We start from the raw sequence: 17692 nt of genomic DNA, 5'->3' as shown, positions 1-17692 counted from the left end.
CCCTCTTTCTCTGTCTATCAGGTTCGATGCGGCTCCTCACACATATAGTGTACACTAATACTCATGCCCATGTCGCTCTATTTACTGCACTCTGTAATTAATTTTTTTCTCGAGAGATTTTAAGAGTCTTTCTGTCTCAGGTTCGGCTTATTGGATGATTTCTTTCCCTTTATTAATTTCTCCATCAATAGTTTCTTTGCAATATGACCATCAATCATCTGAATAACACACATTTTTAATATTGCAACAACCATTCCGCTGTTATATATCTATGTAAGTAACATATTTTTGTCATTTCACACTTATGATCCTTCAGATATGATGAAAATATCATAAGTTTTATGCGTTCACAGGTTTTACAATCACGGAACGAAGCAAGCATTAAAGTTTAAAGTGATATTCATCTTTCTTTTTACTATCGACAATTCAGTTTACTGAAAATGAAAATCAATTTTTCTTTGTTCGCCTACGAAGCTGAACGTACAAGCACAATTTCATGAATTTTATATCCAATTTCCTGCAATACACAAATATAGATGGCTCGGTTCCAGCTTTGCTTGATATAGAATAGTGCAAGACAACAATTTTCTGTTTCCAAGTTTATAGTTAGTTTTGAACTCCACTTGAGAATGTAACAAAAATTAAAAGCATCCATATACAAGGATTCTCTGATTAGTGAATTCGTAACTTTGGATTTGGCACCAAAGTGTTTCAGGTCTAACAGCTTACCAGAACTATAACATTTACAAGGCTTTAAAGGACACTACAGCGAAGTATAATATCGATACGTGTCTGTCAGCAAGTTTGACACCATTTTCTACTGATATTGGTGTAAAAAGTTATCCACCAAGAATTATCGTGTTTTCATACCGGCGTGAAAGATCCGAGTTATCATCACAAAATATAAGATTTCTCTTTTTTTATAATTCCATTTTCACCCCCAAATAAGGCACAGTGCCACTTTGATGTAGGGGGCTACTATCGGGGACATAAGTTGCAGGGATATTATGTAGAGAGTTGAGCATCAAGATGTCTGTTCACATTACACTTGAACTTCTGCATTTCAGTACAGTTGGGGAAGCAGGAACCTTCTATTAGAGTAGAAGGCTTTCTTACATCTAGGGTTCTCTACTGTGTAGGGGTGGGATTTTGCTGCTTGTCGGGTTTGTCGAAGGTATTTACGTCGAGGGGGTACAAAAGCTTCTTGTTCGTCGGAGCATCCACCATTAAAATACTTGTAGAGCAGGCAGAAGGATGGAAGATTTTGTCGATGGGACAGAGGCTATAGTTTAGATGACAGATCAGGACCTATTAGGTTGGCGACTCTCTTTGGAACCCTGTTCAGGGGTGAGAGACTAGTAGTATATGCACCAGCCAAAATGTAACAACAATACTCCAAAGATGGGCGAATGGTGTCCTTGCGTGAGTACAGGATACTTTCAGGCGTAAGTAACTTTCTAGCACGGTAGCGAGAGCCCACCTATCTCACAACGGCCCAAAAACTTCTCTCAATATATCTGTTCCAACTCATGTTCCCTGTGAATGTTAAACCGAGGAGTTTTAAAGTAGTCCTTTCAGGTAATGTATCTTTAGCCATAGCTATTGGTGTATGAGAAGGTTTCTTTTAATTATTGAAGGAAACAGGCTGAGTAACATTTTCACCGTGAGCAAAGTAGAGTTTAAATTTTCGTACTACACTTAATCTTTTCTAACTTCTCTAGACAACTTTTTGTACAAATTTTGAGTGCGCCACCCTTTTTGGAGAGCTGTGTTTTCCTCACATTAACAACCAATCTTATGTCTAACTTTACCCTTAAATAAATAGGAACTGCTTTACGTTGACATTGCATTAATAGAAAGTGATGATAACCACCTGGGGTGTGCTTGTAGAATGACGTTATGGGTATTGTTATTATCCCTATACTCTCTTTGCTTGTCGTACTCGATGCGAAATTGAAACGAAGGTTGCTGAATAGACGTAAGATATAATTCGAATAAGTCGGTTCATACTTGCGTGCTTAACTGTCAGCCACGAAACTAGTTTACGTGGCCCCTTTGTGAAGGAGTTCGAACGTTGCCTATTTTGTGTTTCTTTATGGAACTTTGGAGCGGGAAGTCGTTTGGGTCTAACGTTTCTGAGAGAGCGAGAGGAAAATAATGGAATGGTGTTTAATGGTTAATTCTTAATGTAAGGAAAAAAGAAAGAGAGGAAAGAAGAACGAAATAAGGAACGTGGAATAGAGGGAAAAGGTATAAGTGTAAATAAAGAAAGGATAAATGAAAATAAGGAACAGAGAACGAAAAACAATTTTAAAAAAAGACGGATAGAAAGAATAAAAAAGGAAATAGAAGTTATAAATAAGATCAATCAATAAAAGAAACGGAAAGTAAGACAGATAGAGAGACAGATAGACGAAAATTAGAAGAATAATTCGGGGAATTAATTGAAAGAAAGAAATTGATTAAAAAGACACAAATCATGGAATAAAAGAAGACAAAAATAACTTATTAGCGAAATAATCAGCTTATAAATGAGGGTACAAAATTGTTTAAAAAGGAATTAATTAAATATCGAAAAAAAATACAGGAAACAAGGAATTTGACAATGCTTTGATAAACCATGAAAGACAAAATGAAATTAGGAAAGAAGGAAGGATAACGGAATAAAAGCAGATACAAAGTTGCAAGATATCACACTAGAGAGATTTTTTTACACCAATAATCAAGGCCCAATGGCCACTCGGGGATAAGGGTTATTGTGTGTACAGTAATCAAAGGGATAGTGTAGCAATAGTATTGGAGAATTGGTAAGGTGTCATTACTTAGGGGGGCGGTTCATCAGGAATTTGTTTGTGTTGGACTTGAAGACATCCAGGTTGAAGTCGGGAGGGAAACAGGCAAGCGGAACAGCGTTCCACAGGCGTGCAGTTCTAAGAAAGAAGCTTTGTTCGTGGAATCTACGTTTTGATTTAGGCACAGATAAGGAGTGGGGAAAATTATTGACGGTGGTTTCAGCTAGTCGGGTGTTTTTTGAAAAAGATTGGCGAGGGGGGGACCAGAGAATGGAGCTCAGACGAGCACCTGCCATGGAAATAATGATAGAACAACGAAAGGCTCGCTACGTCTCTTCTGTGGGAAAGAGGTTGCAGGGTAGAGAAAAGGGCATCCCCCACCAAGCCACGAAGTCATCAGATAGATGAAAAATCGGGATTACAAAACAACAAAAGCAAATATAGAAAGAGAAAGAGAAAAAGAGTAAAACAAAAGCGTTAGTTCTGCGACTGCATACTTCCGGTTGAAAACGTAAGAACAGACCAAAGTCTAATCTGGTACTTATTTTATTGTATAAAGTTTACACGAAGAAATGCCATAAAAACATAAATAACTCAATACTATTAATCTAATCGAGCTGGAATTTTGCATGATCTTAGCATTGTTAAAAAAGTAGACATCAAATAAAAGAAAGAAAGAGAGAGAGAGAGAGAGAGAGAGAGAGAGAGAGAGAGAAAGAGAGGGGAAGTGAGAGAGAGAACAAATAAATAAAAAAAATCTAAAACATAACTGAGTCAGGAAACTGAATGGCTCAACCTGACAACATAAGGTTGAGATAAAAATTTTATCTGCACCATACTTTTTCAGATCGGCCGAAATATTGCTGAAATTATACTGCAGGAACTTTTATAAGTAAAAAAAAAAGTATTAATCTGATGAGACTGAAACTTTTGGATGATAGTTACTGTTAAGAAAGAGCAACGGATCCATCAATCAAATTTGTAAAAGTCGTAAAAATGTTCATATTTAGCGAGCTTTTCAAGGTCAACGGTCATGATCTAAGAAGTATAAGATTCAAAACTTCATTAACTACAATATAAGTCAAATAGGGAGTCTTTTACGATAATTAGGAACATAGTTGTCTCCAAAAGTGTAACTTTTACCTTTTTGTTAAGATATACGAAAATTAGATCAGTTTTGAGTTAGAATATGATCGTTATTTTTGCCAGGTTTGGTGACAATTGGTCAAGCGATGTGGATGCTAGGCTGTATACCAACAAATATAATTGGGACAAACAAACTAACACTATCTAACCTAACGAAAACCTTGGCGAAGATAACAATAAACACGGCATGAAAAAAGAACGAAAGAAAGAAAAGTTAAAAGAAGAAGGAAAGAAATGGACGAAAACAATGGTATGGTTAAAGAAAGAAAGAAGTAAATGAGATAAATAAAGTGTGGGGGGGTAAACGAATGAAAACATATCAAAGCTAATGGAAGAAACCATCAGAAAACAATCTTCAGTCGATAGTGGAATGGGGCTGTCAGTGTAGGGTAACTACTTTTTTTTTTACTAGGATCAAAGCGTACTATTTGCTCTGATACCATCCTTCACTGTTTCTGACCTCGATCTTTAGAATAGAAATCCTTCTAGATTGAGGTAATTTTTATTTTTGTTCCTATCCAGAGTGCTTCTTTTTGGGAAGCAGGATTTTGTCCCACATTAAAAACTGACCTTGTTTCTAACTCTGCCCTCGTGGCGAGGCAAGTAAATAGGAACATTTACTTTTGTTAAGACTAAGCTCCTTTCCTATAAAAATTAAAAAAGCTTCTCATCCATCGATTATTATGACAAATAACACCCTACCTGAAAGTACATATTTCAAACTACTCGACTTAACATTTACAAGCAACAACTTCATTAAGGACATTGCTAAGGCTGCTGTTAATAAAGGGGACTCCCTTTACTGAGCAAGAAAATGACTCACACCAGAGTGCGTCCTATATCTTTACAAAGTCACAATTCACTCATGCATGAAGTATTGCCATATTAAGACTAGCACATCTACCACTAGTCTTCAACTCTTAGACAGGGTTCAAAAAAGAGTCTCAAATATAATATGCTATCGGCCAAGCTTCATCCTCCCATCGCCGTAATGTCGCATCGATGTGTCTGTTCTACAAGTGTTTTAATGGAATATGATCTGGTGAACTTACAGCATTCGCACCCCTCAGCATACCTCGAATAACTCGACAAGCAACAACATCTCACCCTTTCACTGTTGACATCCTTAGATGTTATAAAAACTTCTACTTTGATAGTTTCTTCCCTTGTACTATTAGACTGGAAATTCCTCCCTGTTTCCTGCTTTCGTGACTGTATTAACATGCAGAAGTTTAAATGTAATGTGAACAAACATCTCGCCGCTAAACTCCCCTCAATGCTCTACTAGATATGATAACAAATAGTAGACCCTAACGTTTCAAGTGGCTATATGTCTTGCTAGTGTGAGAATGAATTAAAAAAAGATAATACGAGAGATGGAACAAAGAAAGAAAAATAAATTGGTGTGACTATACGAAAGAAAGAATAAGATAAAGAGAAAAGGGAAAGAAAGAAAGAAAGAAAGAAAGAAGAGAAGAACAAAGCATGTTTATAGAAAACCAAAAAAAAGAAACAAACAAATGGTGTGACATATAGTTGTTAAAAAACAAATTTTGAAAGAAAATAAAAAAAAAAAGAAAAATAAGAGAAAAAAACTAACGAAGAAAGTGATACAGGTTCTTTTGAATAGTCGAATTGTAAAACCTCCGACTCCGCTTGGCCTTTTCGCTAGTAAAAAAGTGTAGTATCTGTTCTTATATTGCACTTCGTCTTTTCTGTTCTCATTTAGTGACGGAGGCTATGCTGAATTTTACACATGTTAAAAATTGACAAGGATCAAATAAATAGGGAGTTCTAATTGAAACGTTCTTGATCAAAGCGCCATATTTTTCTAAATGCACATAACATCCTAGAGAAAGGTACAAGATATAGATCTACATAGGGCGTGAAACCATAAGATTGCGGGAGATTTAATGTGGTTTGCACAGTCGGTTTTTATTCGACTATAAGTAGCACCTATACAATAATCTGTTTGCTAGGGGAACCATTTACTTTGAACATTGTAAAAGAAAGAAAAATAAGAAAAAGAAAAAAAGAAAGCAAAACAAAGAAAGAAAGAAAGGAAGATAAAAACCGAAAGAAAAATTATGGAATAAAAAAGAAAATAGAAAGAACGAAAAAGAAAGAGATGGAAAAAAGTGGTTTATTATTTGGATTATTCGAAATAATGTTTCTCATCTTGAATGTTGTTTTTCCCAACTTTCTTCGGGTGCATCTTATTCAACCTGGGAACTTTTTTGTCGAACTCGGGAATCTGCCACGAATTTAGAACGTAAGCCTTAAATTAATCTACGAGGGTAGGAGGCTCTCGTTCCGTCCGTCAGAATGTTAGCATTGTCTGATTTTTTGTTTATGAAAGGAAAATTCTGGCCTTATAGAAGTCGATGTAGCTTTAAAAGGGGCATTTAAAATAAATTCAGAAAATTCTCTGATTTGTCCAAAATATAAATATTTTTTATTAATTCAGATGGATGCAAATTTGGTGCATAGAAACGAGGTTAAACAGTTTTATTTTGGACACTGAAGGATAAACTTCGCCTTTTAAAACCCTTTCAAAATTGAAAGAAAGTATTTAGACTGTTTTCCAACTAAAATTTACTATTCCAATTTTCTCTTTCATAGAATTTCATTTTGCGTGGTAGTTCTAAGTAATTCACGATTGTATTTTTAGTGTCACCCGCACTGAGGATTGAACCTTCAATCCCCATCTTCTATTATATAAATATCACCTGTCTTTTTAAATGTATGTATGTATGTGTCTACGTATGTATGTGTCTATGTATGTATGTGTCTATGTATGTATGTGTCTATGTATGTATGTGTCTATGTATGTATGTGTCTACGTATGTATGTGTCTATGTATGTATGTGTCTATGTATGTATGTGTCTATGTATGTATGTGTCTATGTATGTATGTCTGCCTAAAACTTTCGACGGATTTCCACGAGATATCATTTAGAAGCTCGATCCTCTGGACGACAAATATCGAAAAAATGGGTAAAAATATCAATTCCTTTACCCTTAATTGGGCACTTTTCTATAAGGAGGGGTCGCTTTTTTCGCCAATATTTTCGAAAGTCGTCGCCTTTTTCGATTATTTAGCCTTAATTTAAATCTATGTCACTTTCGGTTTGGCGATGGGCGCAGGAGCAAACACATCACATTCTTGTGTTTCACGTTCTTTTCCTCCTGTCTGCCTACTTTTTTTTTTTTTTTTGCTCAACACACACCTCCAAACACCCGGGCAACTCCGGACAACGCCGAGTAACGCCGGGCAACGCTGGGCACCCAGGCTTGTTAGAGTATAAATTTGCAACTGAATTTTAATAAGTACTTTTTCCAATACGCCATGGATGCTTCCAAAGTACGACAGAAAGATTCATAAGTTTCACATGATAAACCTGAAAAAAGTTGGAGGTCATATCAATCGAAACGTGAAAATAACATTCAATATGAGAACAGTAGTCTGAAGAATCCAAATAATACGAATAATTTATTCCTCATCTCAAATTTTCCGAAATGGAGAAAATGACGTTAAATCGAATCAATGAAAGTAAAAACAAAACTAAAGAGAAAATGCATTTAACTAAAAAGAGAAGAGGAAGAAGTAAGAAAGGGATATATCGTTGTTGTTTTCGTAAGTAATTAAATCTTATAAAAGCCAGTAAATGAAAGAAGAGCAACGATGACTCAAACGATAATGAACAGAAAATGAAAGCAATTCCTCTTTTCCCACCGCCGCCATGTTTATTGCGAACGATAAATCACGTGGTATGTGTACGTCACATTCCCCAGGCAGATAACAGTTGAAGACGCAGTAAGCACGAAATCCCATCTTCTTTCTGTTTCAAAACTACAAAGGAACACAGGTGAAAGTGCGTGCTGGACGGATCCACACCTTTTTGACATATATTCGGGTTCAATCGATGGCCCACTAAAGAGAAGAGCCAGCAGCCAACATGGAATTATAATGCAACGTTTTCATGCCGAGTCAAAGGAATAACTATTTACATTGATCTATCCAAGGGAAGCCACTCTTTTTAGATAAGTGTCTCTACATAATTGTCACATTCTCTCGCATTTTGTTTTTCAATTTTACTATCATTTTATTCTAGCTGAGGATTTGGCATCCTACCGGATTGTCAGACATTTATCCGCTATCCCATGCATTTAAACCAGGAGATCATTGAAGATTCTAACCCTCATTGCTTTGATCGCTATGTCACTTGGTTCACCAGATATAATTTCCAAGTAGGTTTTAAAATTATTTTTCATGAATCGAGGTGCTCCTATAATAACTAGAATGATGTAAATTTTCCTAAGATTCCAGTTTCTGTTCATGCCTTATATAAGACCTTTGTGTTTCGTTATCTCAGCTCGGTTAAACACAGCTTAATTAAGGACACTAACTTGTACTAAGGCTGTCTCTTTCTACACCCCTCGTTCAGATGAGTGTCGCTACACAATTTTCACATTTTTTATTTCCATTTACATGTGCACTTGTAAAATATTTAACATCTATAAAATATCACGATTTAAGTAAACACTCATTCAATAAAGTGGTTATTCTTTAAAGCTACCAAGACATCATTTAAGTTGTTTTTTATTTACTAAGGTAGGAGGTCACCGCTTTTCAAGACCCAAAGACCACCCGAGGATAATGATTAACTACCATTAGTCTCTGCCTCTTGGACAGGCTCCAAAAAGACTCTTCAATCTAATAGGTTCCACATGGTCAACTAAGATGCAATCCCTGCCCCTCCGTCACAATGTTGCATCCTTGTGCTTGTTTTACAAGTATTTTAATAAAGTGTTTTACAAGTATTTTAATAAAGTGTTTTACAAGTATTTTAATAAAGTGTGCTCTGATGAATTCATTGCACTTGTACATCCTCGAAGTATATACCACGATAAACCCGTTTAGCTAAAAAATTCCACCCTTCATTGCAGAGGCCCCAGATGCCGAAATCATTTTACTCTAATAGCTTTTTTCTCGGACAGCTAGATTTTGGAATTCCCTCTCCATAACTTGCTTCCCTCACATGTAGAAGCAGAGGCAACGTAAATGGACTTCTCGTTTATTTCCTCTAAACATGATCTCAGATAGTAACCGCTTTCGTCTAAGTGGTATTATGCCTTGTTTAGGGGTAGCGGCATGATTAAAAAAATGTTTATGAGTGTCAAGTGGCCGATACCATAATTATCGGTAATTATGGAACTTTGGTAGCATTTGTTTATGACGGCTAAGCACTTTGCTGTATTGTGTGTCATATACTGACAGTTTTAGGAAAGAAACTTTGATCATGGAATATACGTTTAATTTTAGACACGTGTAGATAATGAGGGGAAAAGACCACTTCCAAGCTTCAGTACTCAGTATAATTAAGCCTGTGTAAGGATATGTAAGCCTGTGTAAGTATAAAACACCATCTTCTTTCTGTTTCAAAACTATAAAGGAACACGGTTGAAAGTGCGGATTCACACCTTTTTGACATATAATCGGGTTCAATGGATGGCCCACTAAAGAGAAGAGCCAGCAGCCAACATGGAATTATAATGCAACTTTTTCATGCCGAGTCAAATGAAATAACTATTTACATTGATCTATCCAAGGGAATAAAGCGCAGTTTTCCGCATTTTTATATAACGCTGTGCATGTAGATGTTGAAAATGTCTTAATTGAACCACTTTATTTTACAGGTATGTCAGCATCAATATACGGCATAATAAAGTTAACATACTAGTTTTCACGAAAGTTAAAAGGCTTTAAACTTAGCTAATACCATATAGGTTACAATATGTGAGTGATATGGAAAAATGGCTAAACTTTACTGCAAACATAAACTACGGCAATTATTTCAGTATGACATGAAACGCTATACATGTGCTGATATTACATAATAATATCCTATGCGCGGCACTTTTTTTTTCTCAATCATGTGACAAAGTTCGCCGGATATATTTATTCGTCTGTTTTAGACGCCATCTGAACTACGGTGTTTTGTTTTTTCTTTCAACGTTTTATAAATAATTATGAATTGATTTCAAAAAAGAAAACTTTATTTATTAATTATAATTTGCATGCACATAAATCAATTGAACAATGAAATATTATTAGAGAGCAATTTTTAAAAAATTATTTCTAATGTCTTTTCATAAAGAAAACTACTGTTGTTTTTAGATGTGGTTTAATTAAAGTTAATGTCTTTTATAGACAAAAAAAAAGAAAAAAAACAGAAAATTCCATCAAATTAAATTTGAAGATATTGTGAATGCTTCAGATTCAATTTTCAAACTATTTTGTTTTATGTCATTTAGATTAAATACTAAAAATACTAAACTTTTTTAGGTCGTTTTTAATAATAAATCACCATAATTTGTTGTCAAATGGATGGTTGAATATTGTTATTTTGTGCTTATGTTTGCATTAAATGCTAATCCTATTAATCCCTAACTGTGCTCTGAACGGATACCATAATATTTAGTTCGCTGCATCTTATGATAATGAAGGACAATACAAATTTTCACACAGATCGGCTCAGTAGATTCCGAGAAAACCTTTAGAGTAAATATGGTATTATGACGACTAATCCCTACTAATCCCTATTAATCCCTAACTGTGCATTGAACTGATATCATAATATTAAGTTTGTATCACAATGAAGTCCATATCAAATTTCAGCAATATTAATCCAATAGTTTCCAAGAAAAAGAGGGGCAGATAAACAGACAGACAGACAGACAGACGAAGATAAATACGATATAGGTTTCTAATAAATTTGCTCAAAACTAATGATTATCAAATTTTACTGAAACTTTATATGAAAGTTTATTGAAAATTAGATTTCTGTAAAAATCTGTTCGTATAAAAATGTCAATTTGATTAATAAATTGAGTTTCAATATATAAATTAATTTAATAATTAATAGCATGAGAACGGTGGAAATAACTTGACAGATAATAGAAGCGATTCTAATTTCCTCGTGACAGGACATTAGTGTGTCGTCAGTTTTATCCAGAGCTATGCTAGAACATATTCACACACACCTGACTGTATGTTATCTTATGACCACTCTTTTAAGTACTTAAGTGACCCGCGATGATTTGACAAGAACTGTTGTCTGGTTTCAAAACAGTATTTTAAAGCATAAAGAACAGTATTCAAAAGTATAAAGAACTGTAATTTAAACTATAAAGAACCGTATCTTAAAGTATGAAGAGCAGTATTTTAAAGTATAAATAACAGTGTTTTAAAGTAGAAAAAAAACAATATTTTAAAGTATAAAAAACCGTATTTTAAAGTATAAAAAAGTATTTAAAAGTATAAAGAACTGTATTTTGAAGGTATAAAGAACAGTATTTTCAAGTATAAATAATAATGTTTTAAAGTATAAAGCATCGTATTTTGAAAAATAAAGAACAGTATTTTAAGTACAAAGAAGAGTATTTTAAAGTATATAGAACAGTATTTTACAGTATAAAGAACTGTATTTTAAAGTACCAACAACAGTACTGTAAAGTATAAAGAACAGTATTTTAAAGTGTAAAGAACCATATTTTAAAATAAAACACAGTATTTTAAAGTATAAAGAACCGTATTTTAAAGTATATAGAACATTATTTTAAAGTATAAATAACAGTATTTTAAAGTATAGAGCACAGTATTTTAACTTATAAACAATAGTATTTTAAAATATAAAGAACAGTATTTGAAATTATAAAGAACAGTATGTTAAAGTATAAAAATAGTATTTTAAAATATAAAAAAACGGTACTTTAAAGTATAAAGAATAGTATTTTAAGGTATAATAAACAGTATTTTAAAGTATAAAGAACAGTATTTTAAAGTATAAAGAACAGTATTTTGAAGTATAAGGAACTGGGTTTTAAAGTTTTTTAAAGATGAAAGAATTTTGAGTATAAAAAGCAGTATTTTAAAATATATAGTATAAAAGTTTGAGTATAAAAAGCAGTATTTTAAAATATAAAGAATTGTATTTTAAAGTATTAAGAATAGTATTTTAAAGTAGAAAGAACAGTATTTTAAAGTATTAAGAACTTTGATAAAATAGAAACAATGATTGGCCGAAAAGATCACGTGTTTGATTAGAGAAGATCAACTCTGAAATACCAAATCCGCAGATGAGATTTTCGAACGGTCACGTCTGCATGTAAGCCTAGCTATCTGGAAGTTATAAAAAGTGACTAGTATTCATGGTGGAGTTAAAAGCAAATCTCGCTAAACGCTATCCGTCGCTCGCTGGTGACATAAAATCATTGTAATATGGTTAATCGATTTACTATAAAAGTATGCATGTTTATATGTTTTGCTGTTGGGACGTCAGAAACGAATTTTTTCGTGTAATGTTACATTAAGTGGTGACGCTTTCTCTTCGACTAAGGAATTGATTCGATTCGGATGTCTTTTTTTAACGCTATATATTTTGCATTTCTTGTAATGTTATAGAATAATAATGCAGTAAATCTATGATAGAGCACAAATGTATTTTGTTTGTTTGTTTAAATGTTACGGAATTAAAAAATAGAGAAACTGTTGCTAGTTTTATCTTCCCTATTACTATGATGACGGAGGTTAACAACAACGGAAAAAGAAGAAAAAAATAGACGTCGCAGTGATTGAGCGGATTATCTACAATGTGTCTATGAAACGCCAGCTGTTTCTATTGTGGACACAACACCAACTAGCTGTTTTGTTTGTTTGTTTGTTTGTGTGTTTGTTTTTAATTATTATACGAATATTATTATGTTTTATCAATAGTACTCAAACGGACTAAAAAAAAAACCCCAAAAAGTCTTATTTTAAATAAGTGGATTAAAAATCCCGCTAAAATATTCCAATTCCATATTCATTCCAATAATAATGCTAAAGGGGGTGCTTCTACATTATTGGAACGAGATTTTATAGTGGATAAATAGAATTTTCAGATAAAAAAAGACAATGGTTTCAACTGATTTTTGTACTATCAATTCTAATAAGTTACAATAGTAGCTTCCAAATTATGCAGTTGAAATTACTGAAATATAACTGAATTATTAAAAAAACAACTTTGATCGTGTTAGCAGGTGAAAAATTGCTGCCATCTTTGTTTAATTCGAAAATTACTTCCCTGTTGAACTCTTCTGTGTTTTCCGATCGTTTTCATCAAATTCTATTTTTTATTTTCTTTAATAAAAATGTTTCTACGCTATCGATTTTCGTAATTTTGGGATATAATCACCTTTAAAATATTAGGAATACGTAGTTACCATTGTTTTCATGTGAAATTCAGTTTTACGATTTCCGAAATTTCGTCCCAATTCTGTTGAAGCGCCCTAAAGAACTAAATTTTCTTATTCTGTATCTATTTGGTCTCACATCCTTTAACTGCGATATTCTTTTGGCGATAAATGCAAAGAAGTTCTTCCTATAAGACAATTGCAGGAACATAGTTTGCAATTTTATTATTTGTATGCTAAAATTTAGCTGGGTCAATGTCTCTTGCAACAATGTAAACAATGCGGTTTGAATTTTGTTCAGTACTCAATTAAATATGAAAATTAGAAAATGCAGACAGTGACAAAAATATGAACCTTATATCATTCAAACACTACCGTGATATTATTGGAAACCCTTTGAAATTCTACGAATTGGAATTAAATTTTGAACGGTCCAAATAGTATGTAATTAAAGAATTTTAGACGATATTTTCATGTTATAATAAACATAAAAGATAAGTATTTATTTTAAGGAATTGTGTTGTGATCGGTTTTGCCAATTTAAATTCTCGAATTGAAACAGTGACTGTGTTTTCTTTAATTGTCTTTACACGTGTTCTCCTATGAAATTTGGTTAATAATTTTATTAGCTTAAACTTTTGTAATTCAATTGACTTGGAAAAATCAGTTGTCGCATATTCCTTGTTTGTATACACAAAAACATGTATTAATACAACAACGACAACAACAACAACATTATTATTATTATTATTATTATTATTAATAATGATAATAATAATGATAAAAACAAAAACAACAGCAATAATAATAACAAAAATAATAATAGCAACAACCACAACAATAATAATAACAACAACAACAATAATTACAACAATAATAATAGAAACAACAACAACAATAATAAACAACAATCATAATAATAATAATAATAGAAACAACAACAACAATAATAACAAAAATCATAATAATAATAATAATAATAATAATAATAGAAACAACAACAACAATAATAATAACAACAACAACAATAATAACAACAACAATAATAATAATAATAGAAACAACAACAATAATAATGATAACAACAACAATAATAACAACAATAATAATAGAAACAACAACAATAATAATAATAGCAACAACAACAATAATAATAGCAACAACAACAATAATAACAACAATAATAATAATAACAACAACAACAATAATAATAATAACAATAATAACAACAATAATAATAGAAACAACAACAACAATAATAACAACAATAATAATAGAAACAACAACAACAATAATAACAACAATAATAATAATAATAACAATAATAATAATAACAATAATAACAACAATAATAATAATAATAACAATAATAATAATAACAATAATAACAACAATAATAATAGAAACAACAACAACAATAATAATAGCAACAACAACAATAATAACAACAATACTAATAATAATAACAACAATAATAATAGAAACAACAACAACAATAATAATAACAACAACAACAATAATAACAATAATAATAATAGAAACAACAACAACAATAATAATAGCAACAACAACAATAATAACAACAATAATAATAATAATAACAACAATAATAATAGAAACAACAACAACAATAATAATAACAACAACAACAATAATAACAACAATAATAATAATAATAACAACAATAATAATAACAATAATAACAACAATAATAATAGAAACAACAACAACAATAATAATAGCAACAACAACAATAATAACAACAACAATAATAATAATTGCAACAAAAACAACAACAACAATAATAATAATAATAATAATAACAATTACAGATCAATAAACTATTTACCAAAGATGTGGAAAATCTTAACGCCACAACTGGGACAACTTATATACAACTTATTTAACAATCATGGATTAATTTCTAGAGAACAAAAAAGGATACTAGAAAGAAACAAAGACGCATGATCTATTATACAAAATTCTGAAATATGCTAAAATAAAGAAATGACATAACCATGGCATGGATTGACAACGATTACCTGCGATAGATTTCTCAAGAATGGATTATTGAATGCGTATGAATGTACAAGATATCCGATAAGATAATAAATCTTATCACGGAAGCAATGAGAACATGGAGATCAGAACGAACTGCTGGAAGACAATATCTGACTGAGCAGACGAAAGAGGTCACTACTGGCAGCTGCCCAAAAGTATACGATCAGGAAGAATTGTATCAAAAATCGAAATAGACAAAACCTAGAAAAACAATAAATGTATACGCTGTGGACAAACAAATAAAACAGTGACTCCCATAATAAGTGAATGCAGCAAAGTAGCCACAAAAGGAATACAAGAACAAACACGACTATGTTGGAAAAGCAGTCAACTGAGTTACACGAATGGCTGCGCTTGGAACATTCAAATAAATGTTACAGACATAAAATAAATAAATACAACCTTAAAATACATAAAACCTTAAAATAAATGCAACCTTAAAATAAATACAACCTTAAAATAAATACAACCTTAAAATAAATACAAACCTTAAAATATATACAAACCTTGAAATGTATACAACCTTAAAATGAATACAACCTTAAATTATATACAACCTTAAAATAAATACAACCTTAAAATAAATGCAACCTTAAAAATAGGCATGTACATTATCTGCAATTAGTTTCAAGCAAATAATTTTTGCTGATAAATTCATTCATCATAGTTACTTGCTCTCTCATCCAAATACTAGGTAGCATTTCTTTTTACAAAATGTCACATATATTTTTCACCTATTCATCGTATTAGCTAAGAAACAGTAAAAGGTGGAAATCATCATAACTAGATGCCATACCAACATTGCTCAAGGAGCGATTGTAAACTAGTTTAATAATACATATATATATTTTTTTTACATAAGCTTATTAAGAAAGTAGAAAATAAATGGCATTATTTTTATGTTATCAATACACTTGCATAGAAAATAATGGCAAACGTGTTTGCTTTCGGTATAGATTTTTGTCAATCAGAAAATCTTTTCGAATTGAATTGACAATGCACGTGTCATTTAATTGAACTGTGAACGCGAAAACGTCAGAATGAGAACGATGAGAGTTTGATGTTTAGTTCAGGTGCTGATGACGTCTTCCTTTTTGGCCCCCGTCGAGGAAGGGAACTCCTTCGTCTGAAGAAGAAAGCGAACCGCATGGCACTTATGTCCAAATCGGAGGGCGATTCGTTCCGTGACAGTTTCACGCCGGGTTTCTGTAGACACTTACGGTCCGAACCTTAAAAATATTTCGGGTGTAATAAACGATTAGCAACGATTCAAAAAGAGAGGGGAAAGAAGAAAATGTATATAGAAAGAGAGCATAAAAGAATGGTAAAAACGGAAATCCAAAATAATAATAATAATAATAATAATAATAATAACAACAACAACAATAATAATAACCATAATAATAATAACAATAAGAATAATAATAACAATAATAATATTAACAGTAACGTTAACAACAACAACAACAATAATAATAATAATAATAATAATAATAATAATAATAATAATAATAATAAAGAAAGAAAGAAAGACAGAAAGAAAATATCGGAAAGGGAAATCTTACAGGAATGGTTTTTAAAAAAGAGAGAGAGAAAATAAATCAATTAAAGAAATGTTGAATTAATGAAATAACGAAAGAATAAAGTAAAAAATATGAAAGAATTAAATAAATAAAACAAATCAATATTATTGGAGGTTTATTAATTCCGATAAACAATATTTGTTATAATCATATCAGAAGAAAAATAGTTGTTTTTTTTTTGTTTTGTTTTTTTACCCCCAAACAAGGCATGCTGTCACTTGAACGTAAAAGGCTATTATTTGAGACCACGTCTACAAGGATCACATGTCGGGAGATGAGCAGCAAAATATATGTTCACATTATATTTGAATTTGTGCATGTTAGTTGAGTCAGGGAAGCAAATCACAGTGAGAGAAATCCAGCTGTTCGAGTGAAAAATTATCAGAGTAGAAGGTTTTCCAGCATCAAGAGACCTCCACGGTGAAAGGGTGGGATTTTGCTGCTAGATAATCATGCTGAGAGGGCACAAGTAAAAATTCAGGCAGACATCTTCGGCACCAAAATCAACAGCATCTAGACAATTCTAGTAATGACATTTTCCTTTTATATTTATATTGCAAAATAATGCATCCCTGTGCAGGTATAAGGGGTCCAGTCTCCCAGGCTTTTCATTCTCTCTTTTAAAAGAGATTAGCTTATTGCTAATAGTCTGAGGCACCACTAATGAGGAATGCAGATGGGGCTGCCAACGCATTTTTTGCAGGTCAGAGTTCTCCTCCTCGGAGACGCTGACTTTTCAATCCAACTGTTCGTCGTTGTGTCCCATTTCTCACGGTCAGAGTGTATTACAATATATATATATATATATATATATATATATATATATATATATAAGTTGTAATTAATGCAATGTCATTTAACTAGATGGGGCAC

Source organism: Euprymna scolopes, chromosome 17 (genome assembly GCF_053919585.1).
Source record: "Euprymna scolopes isolate OS-2025 chromosome 17, ASM5391958v1, whole genome shotgun sequence".
Taxonomy (NCBI): domain Eukaryota; kingdom Metazoa; phylum Mollusca; class Cephalopoda; order Sepiida; family Sepiolidae; genus Euprymna; species Euprymna scolopes.
This window is presented reverse-complemented; position numbering follows the sequence as displayed.